General features: G+C 40.9%; 1 long non-coding RNA gene across 1 annotated transcript; it reads right to left on the reverse strand.

Annotated features, from left to right (window-relative positions):
• Positions 1–1,370: 1,370 nt before the first annotated feature.
• LOC144058840 (uncharacterized) lies at positions 1,371–4,865 on the reverse strand. Its single transcript, XR_013295494.1, has 4 exons — positions 4,374–4,865; positions 4,229–4,267; positions 3,481–3,656; positions 1,371–2,221 (listed from the first exon to the last, which is right to left on the reverse strand). It is a non-coding gene; the product is annotated as an uncharacterized LOC144058840 (long non-coding RNA).
• Positions 4,866–6,064: the final 1,199 nt, after the last annotated feature.

Consider the following 6,064-nt stretch of genomic DNA (forward strand, 5'->3'; position numbering starts at 1 on the left):
TTGTGCCCATAGAACGATATATTGTAGCTGGTTAGCTATATAGTAGTACATAAAATTTGGTGCCTCTAGACCACCTTTGGATTTACTTTTCTGAAGAGTAGATAGACTAATCTTTGCTTTTTTTTTATTCCAATAAAATTTTGTAACGGCTGAGTCCAACAACTGGAACCATTTAGCCATAGGTTTAAATGGAATCATTGAGAAAAAATAGTTTATTTTGGGTAAAACTTTCATTTTAATGGTGGCTATTCGTCCTATTAGAGAAATAGGAAGATTATTCCAGCGCTCCAAGTCACTATAAATGTTATCCAGAAGTGGAGAAAAGTTTAAATGAATTAAATCAGTTAATTTAGGTGAGATTTGTATTTATATATTAAGTATTTTAAATTACCTATAGCAAATGAGTAGTGTGGGTCCTGGCTTGCAGGGTTCCATGAATTTTCTGTAATAGGTAGAAGTGTTGATTTTGTCCAGTTAATAGAATAATCTGATAACTGTGAGAATTTAGTTATTAAGTTAAATACTTCCCCTAACAAAGAAGCCGGCTTTTCTAAATAAAGTAAGATATCATCGGCATATAGATTAATTTTATGTTCTGTTACCCCAGAGTGAATTCCTTGAATCCTTCTTTCCTGGCGTATGGCTAATGCAAGTGGCTCAATAAATATTGCAAATAATAAGGGGGATAGTGGGCATACCCTAACCCTATTTATTTAAAATTCTTATGGTTGACACAGATTTGCGGGAGGTATGAAAAAAATGAGGCGATTGACGATGGCACGGGAGGAATTCGAATCAGTGTAACGAGTCGACAGTGACATACTGTTAAGAAATATGTCTGTAAGACAATAACGATGTTGAAAATTTTGCCAGCCTGTAAACAAACTGAATGGACGAATAATAAACTTATGTTTGTATGAATGCCACAAGTGTAAGCTCTGAAATGTTTTTGGAATTATGTTATATGTTTTAGGAGCTGATATATCAATTATTTTTAGTATTGCCACAAAACATAACTTATTTTGAAATAAAAATAACAAGAAAAAAATGTCTTCAATGATGACGCACTTGCTTCTCGCCTCTTGCTTAAGCTTCTCCGCGTAATGTTCTGACTGATTTGCCCTGACTGTTCACGTCGATATCACACCGGCAAAGCGTGCAGAAACCGTGAGAGCAGTCTCGACTGCTTTTGGCCAGGAAATTGTGCTCTTTTGTCCATTCAGTATTAAAAGATGTCCGGCGTTTTGGCATTTTTGCTAGCGCTGACTTTTCGCTGCTATCAAAGAAGGCGGCTAGTAAATCACGTATAGTCAGGTAGCCACAAGTGGAGATTTGTTTACATTTATTGAACCAAAGTTATAGGAGATTTTTAACTGAAGCCACTCTTGGCCAATACACACCAGTTGTGACAAATGGGGGTGGGGCTGATGTTGGGACACATAAAATCAACCACGGCTCATTTACTTTAAAAGGCGGACAAACCAGCATCCGGCTTAGGGTTGCGCAGGTCACGTCACTGAAAAGTAGGACTGTCCGGCCTAAATCCAGACGTCTGGCCAACGTAGCTCTGGTGGTGATGCACAATGCAGTCTTCATTTGTTTTGGATGCAGTCCATTGAGAAGGTTCGTCTCATGGTACCACACTCAGTTAAGTTTTGTGTGATCACGTCACGGTGTTTGTGCTGCTTAAGTACAATGCACCTCACAGTGGTAGCATTAAAGACATTGGACTGGACAAGTTTTTCTGTCACTACTGGAGCCAAACACAGATGCATGTGTTCAAGACATTATCCAAAAAATCTAAACCAACAGTATGTTTTGATGCAACTGGTTCAGTAGTAAAAAAAAAAAAAAAAAAAAGTGAGACCGAATGGCTCATCAGGCCATATCTTCCTTTATCAGGGTGTTATGACAGGGCAATAACAGCTCTAGTATACCAGTGGTGCATATGCTGTGAGAGAAGCATGATATTTGTGCTATCACGCAGTGGCTGAAGGAATAGATTCTTGCAGGTGTACCTGTTCCAAAAGAAGCTGTGAGTGATTTTTCGCTGGCCGTTCATGGAGCTCTAGTCAAAGCTTTCAACCCTCATCCTGACTTGAAGAGCTACATCAATGAATGTTTTAAAGTTTTACTTGGGGATGAACATGCAAACCTGCCCCCATGTTTTCTCAGGGTTGATGTTGCACACTGCATCAAGATGATCTGCCAGTGGAGCTGCCTGAAAAATAAAATATATCGTGTTGAAGATTTATTTTGTGAGGTCATTAGCACAGCTTCTGAAGTCAGAATATGTGGAACAATCAAAAGAACTGAGACTGGGAACTGGAAGTTAATGATAGTTCTGGAGCATTGTTCCCATCAGAAAAGTGCAAGAAGTACCTAAAAGCTAGAATTGCTGAAGAAATTGTCAGCTTTCCAGATAAAGAGGTTGAGGCACAAGAACCAGCACAAGAACCAGCGGGATGCGTCCAATCAGCAGATCCAGACTAACGCCCGACAGTATCTGTGAGGAGAGCAAGTCATTTGCCATGGCTAATGGGGATAGAGATAACATCCACTTCCTCCCTGAGATCATTCCCCACATAATAAGACTCGGAAGTTAAAACAAAAAAGTGAAAAGGCTGACGATGTTGATGCTACGACTGTGACAGGACCTGACAATGTCTTCACTACTACTCAGACTGACGAACACAAAATTTAAAATGATGCTCAACCAGGTGAGGAGTCTGATGCTGCTGCCAAAAGTCTGGACAATGAAGTGGAAAACTGGAGAGGCTTAATGGTTCCACCCAAAAAAAGGAAGATGACTTCCTATCGCTCTTCTTGTCCTCAATGGCTGCATGTTGATCCATTTGTGGGACATAAAAAAGTCAAGGTGCAGTTATTAAAAAATGGAAACCATCAACAGCCTGGTAAACTTGGCAAATTGAGAGTCTCTGTGCTGAACACTTGTGCATTTGATAACGTTTTTTTCAAAGCTTATGTTGTTCTTTTTGTGAGGTGGTAGCAACAAATGTGAGAACCAGTTCCTCCACCTGGTGAAAACAATGACTACACGGGGACTGAACTAACAGGTCTAGTCATAGAGGGCGGAACTGCTGAGGGAAATATTCACACCTGTTCACCTGACCTCTGGTGTGCTCCAAATTGATGCACATTGCCACATCTCGACTGTGATTGAGAGAGCCATGAGGAACCTTCAAAGTGTTTATTTAAAGAAACAATGCTCCTCACAGTACTGCAGTTCTACATGTGTGTACCAAAATTGATACGCTGCAGACCAAAGGTATGGCTCATCTTCAGGTTGCAGGTAAAAAGAAGAACTCAACCTTTCTGACTTTACCTACCTCAGGCCAATCCAAAATCCATCTCAGTGTCCTGGCATATAAACAGCAAGACAGTATGGGAAAAGCTCTATGTTCAGGGAATGTTTTACGCAGCTAGAGTCTGGGAGAGGTTGTGTGGATTGACACTGACCTTGGGAGCAGTTGTACACAAGTTGCCCTGCTTGAATTGCCATCCAGTCTGGTGCTACAAGGGAAGACCTTCACTTTGAGAGCAGTCATCGCATTTGAGGCTTGACCCAGGATTCCCTTGGTCATTATGTGGTATATTGCAGGAGGGCTGCATGCACCTGGGAGATGTGTGATGACCTGAGAAGTGGAGTAAAAGCAACATCAGTGAGAAGTGGAGTTTATGAAAGCAGCATCAGATAAAACAAAGATCTACCCACATGCTTTGTTTTATACAAAGCAATGATTAGCACAAATTGTTTGATATTTTGAGTGCGTGTGCGCACATGCTTCTGTGTGTGTGTGTGTGTGTGTGTGTGTGTGTTTTAACACATTCAATCGTTGTTCCAACATAAGTTTCTTCTGCAGGCTGTCATGTCAAACTTCTAATACACGTATCAATTTGTTGTATTAGTTAAATGTTTTGTCACTGACGATAAGGTCTCACAAGATGTTTCGGTTTACTGTGAGCTTCTTTCACATGTGCTATCATTTAAGAAATAATCATATGGGCTTAATGCATGCTAATCAAGAATTAGCATGAGAAAAACATTTTACAAAAATATGCATGTATGCTACGGTTACTGGAGACTACAACTGGAAAATAGATGGATAGTTGCTCGAACAAAGTCATTTACAGTAGTGAAAATGTGAAAAAGTTTTTTATGTAGCCTATGCTAGCAAAAAAAAGCTACTAGGAGTAAAATGTTTACCTGAAGTTCGTCCTGCAACTACAGGTGGCATTTCAGGATCTTGAAGGGTACGCAGTAACATGCAAAACTATAGTTAATTCCAAGTTATTACGTGGAATTAATAACTAAACAAGTGATTCACTGAGCGTGGTATCATGAGCTTTACCTTCTCAATTGACCACATCCAAAACAAATGAAGACTGTGTCGTGCGTCACCACCAGAGCTGTAGTGGTGCCGTCATCAGACAAAACTAAATGTGCCATATCTATAAAACTGTCACAGCACAAATGAACATTTTAACAGCACAAACCAGCACTAAGCAGCACAAAGAATTGACACCATTTTGGGTGTATTTCGAAGGAAATGGGGGGCTGGGTGACATCATAAATTAAACATGCCATATTTATAAAACCGTCGCAGCACAAACAAAAATTCTAAGAGCACAATCCAGCACTAATGCAGCACAAACGATTGGAACCATTTTGGTTAGCTAGCAAGCGCAGCTCAGAGCTTGTGCCTCAGTGTGGCCTCACAAGCGGTGTTGTACTTAAATCACCCGCCATTGTCACTTCTCCTGTGTCCGTCTTTTTCATGTTGTTTGGATACATGCAAAGCCATGTTTGTTCTGTAGATTGCAATAACGTTAGTAAAAAAAAGTGTTCTTATTCGCAGATTCTTCTTCTGCGCTGTCCGTTAACTTCCTGTGGTTGCGCTACAGCGCCACTCCAGACTTGGCATATACATCACAGCCGTCCTCAGCGTCTTCTTTTGGACACATGCAAGTCTTGAAATGCTTCTGTGTGCGCAAGATTTGTTTGAGCAACGAAGCCGGCTTTGCTTCCGTCTGGACGGGGCTTTAGTCACCTGTCTTTTGTCCAGTTCTTGTTGGTCCATTTGTTTGTTTGTCGCGGTTGCTGTTAGCGAACATCTGTGTCGTTTCCACGTTTTGTGGTTCCCCCACATCTTGCCATTTCCTTCGTCATGCCATTGAGTTTTTGCTTGGTTTTAGGACTTTGTTGTTTCCTATCAGGCACCTTGTGCACCACCTTGTTTTTGTTAAATTAATGAAACCCCTTTTGTTGGACTTTATCTCGGTCTCCTTGCTCTGCTTCCCAACTCTTGAGTCCACAACACATCAACCCTGACATTGTCACCATCTTGGGCATTCGCGGGCAACACTCCCCAAATTAGTTCCTGTGCCTCCCTTGCTCTCACCCCCTTTTCGTGCCAACTTTTTCATCCGTTAGTGTAATTACCACTAAATCAAGTACAGACGGGCCTCTCTCAGTTCGTCACTGATGGAATGCCCACCTCTGTCTGTCGGTCCTAGAATAGCGGTGATGAAGTGAAGACACAAGTGTAGTTAAAAGAAAATGACAGACTGATGATGACGAAAAGGTGCCCAGGATGCTGACGGACTAGCAAAATTTGACCAGCAAAAACAAGTTGTGCTCTGATGGCGATACTGATACAGTATGAAGTCACTGCACTGGAAATACTTCAGACACCTATTTTCATGCCCTGTACACCTGTACAGCAATTCTGGCCATTAGTTACACAGAAACTCCTCTAACTTGATCTGCACGGTACTACTATCTCCAAATCTGTGCTGACTCAGTGGTACAAAAGTAATTGACTTTCCAAATAATCATTCCCAACCTATACTCCTAACTTTACTTATCACTAAGAAAACAATATAATTAAACCAGAAAGATAAACAAGCAACAAAGGCTACTTAGGCTGCATGATTAAATTAACCTGATATCAGCAATATTTACATTTAAAATGCAGGCTCTGCTGTTTATCTACTAAAGCACTTCCCCAACCAGCCAATAACCAGGGGGCAAACACACAGT

The sequence above is a fragment of the Vanacampus margaritifer genome, chromosome 10, assembly GCF_051991255.1.
Source record: "Vanacampus margaritifer isolate UIUO_Vmar chromosome 10, RoL_Vmar_1.0, whole genome shotgun sequence".
Classification (NCBI taxonomy): Eukaryota; Metazoa; Chordata; class Actinopteri; order Syngnathiformes; family Syngnathidae; genus Vanacampus; species Vanacampus margaritifer.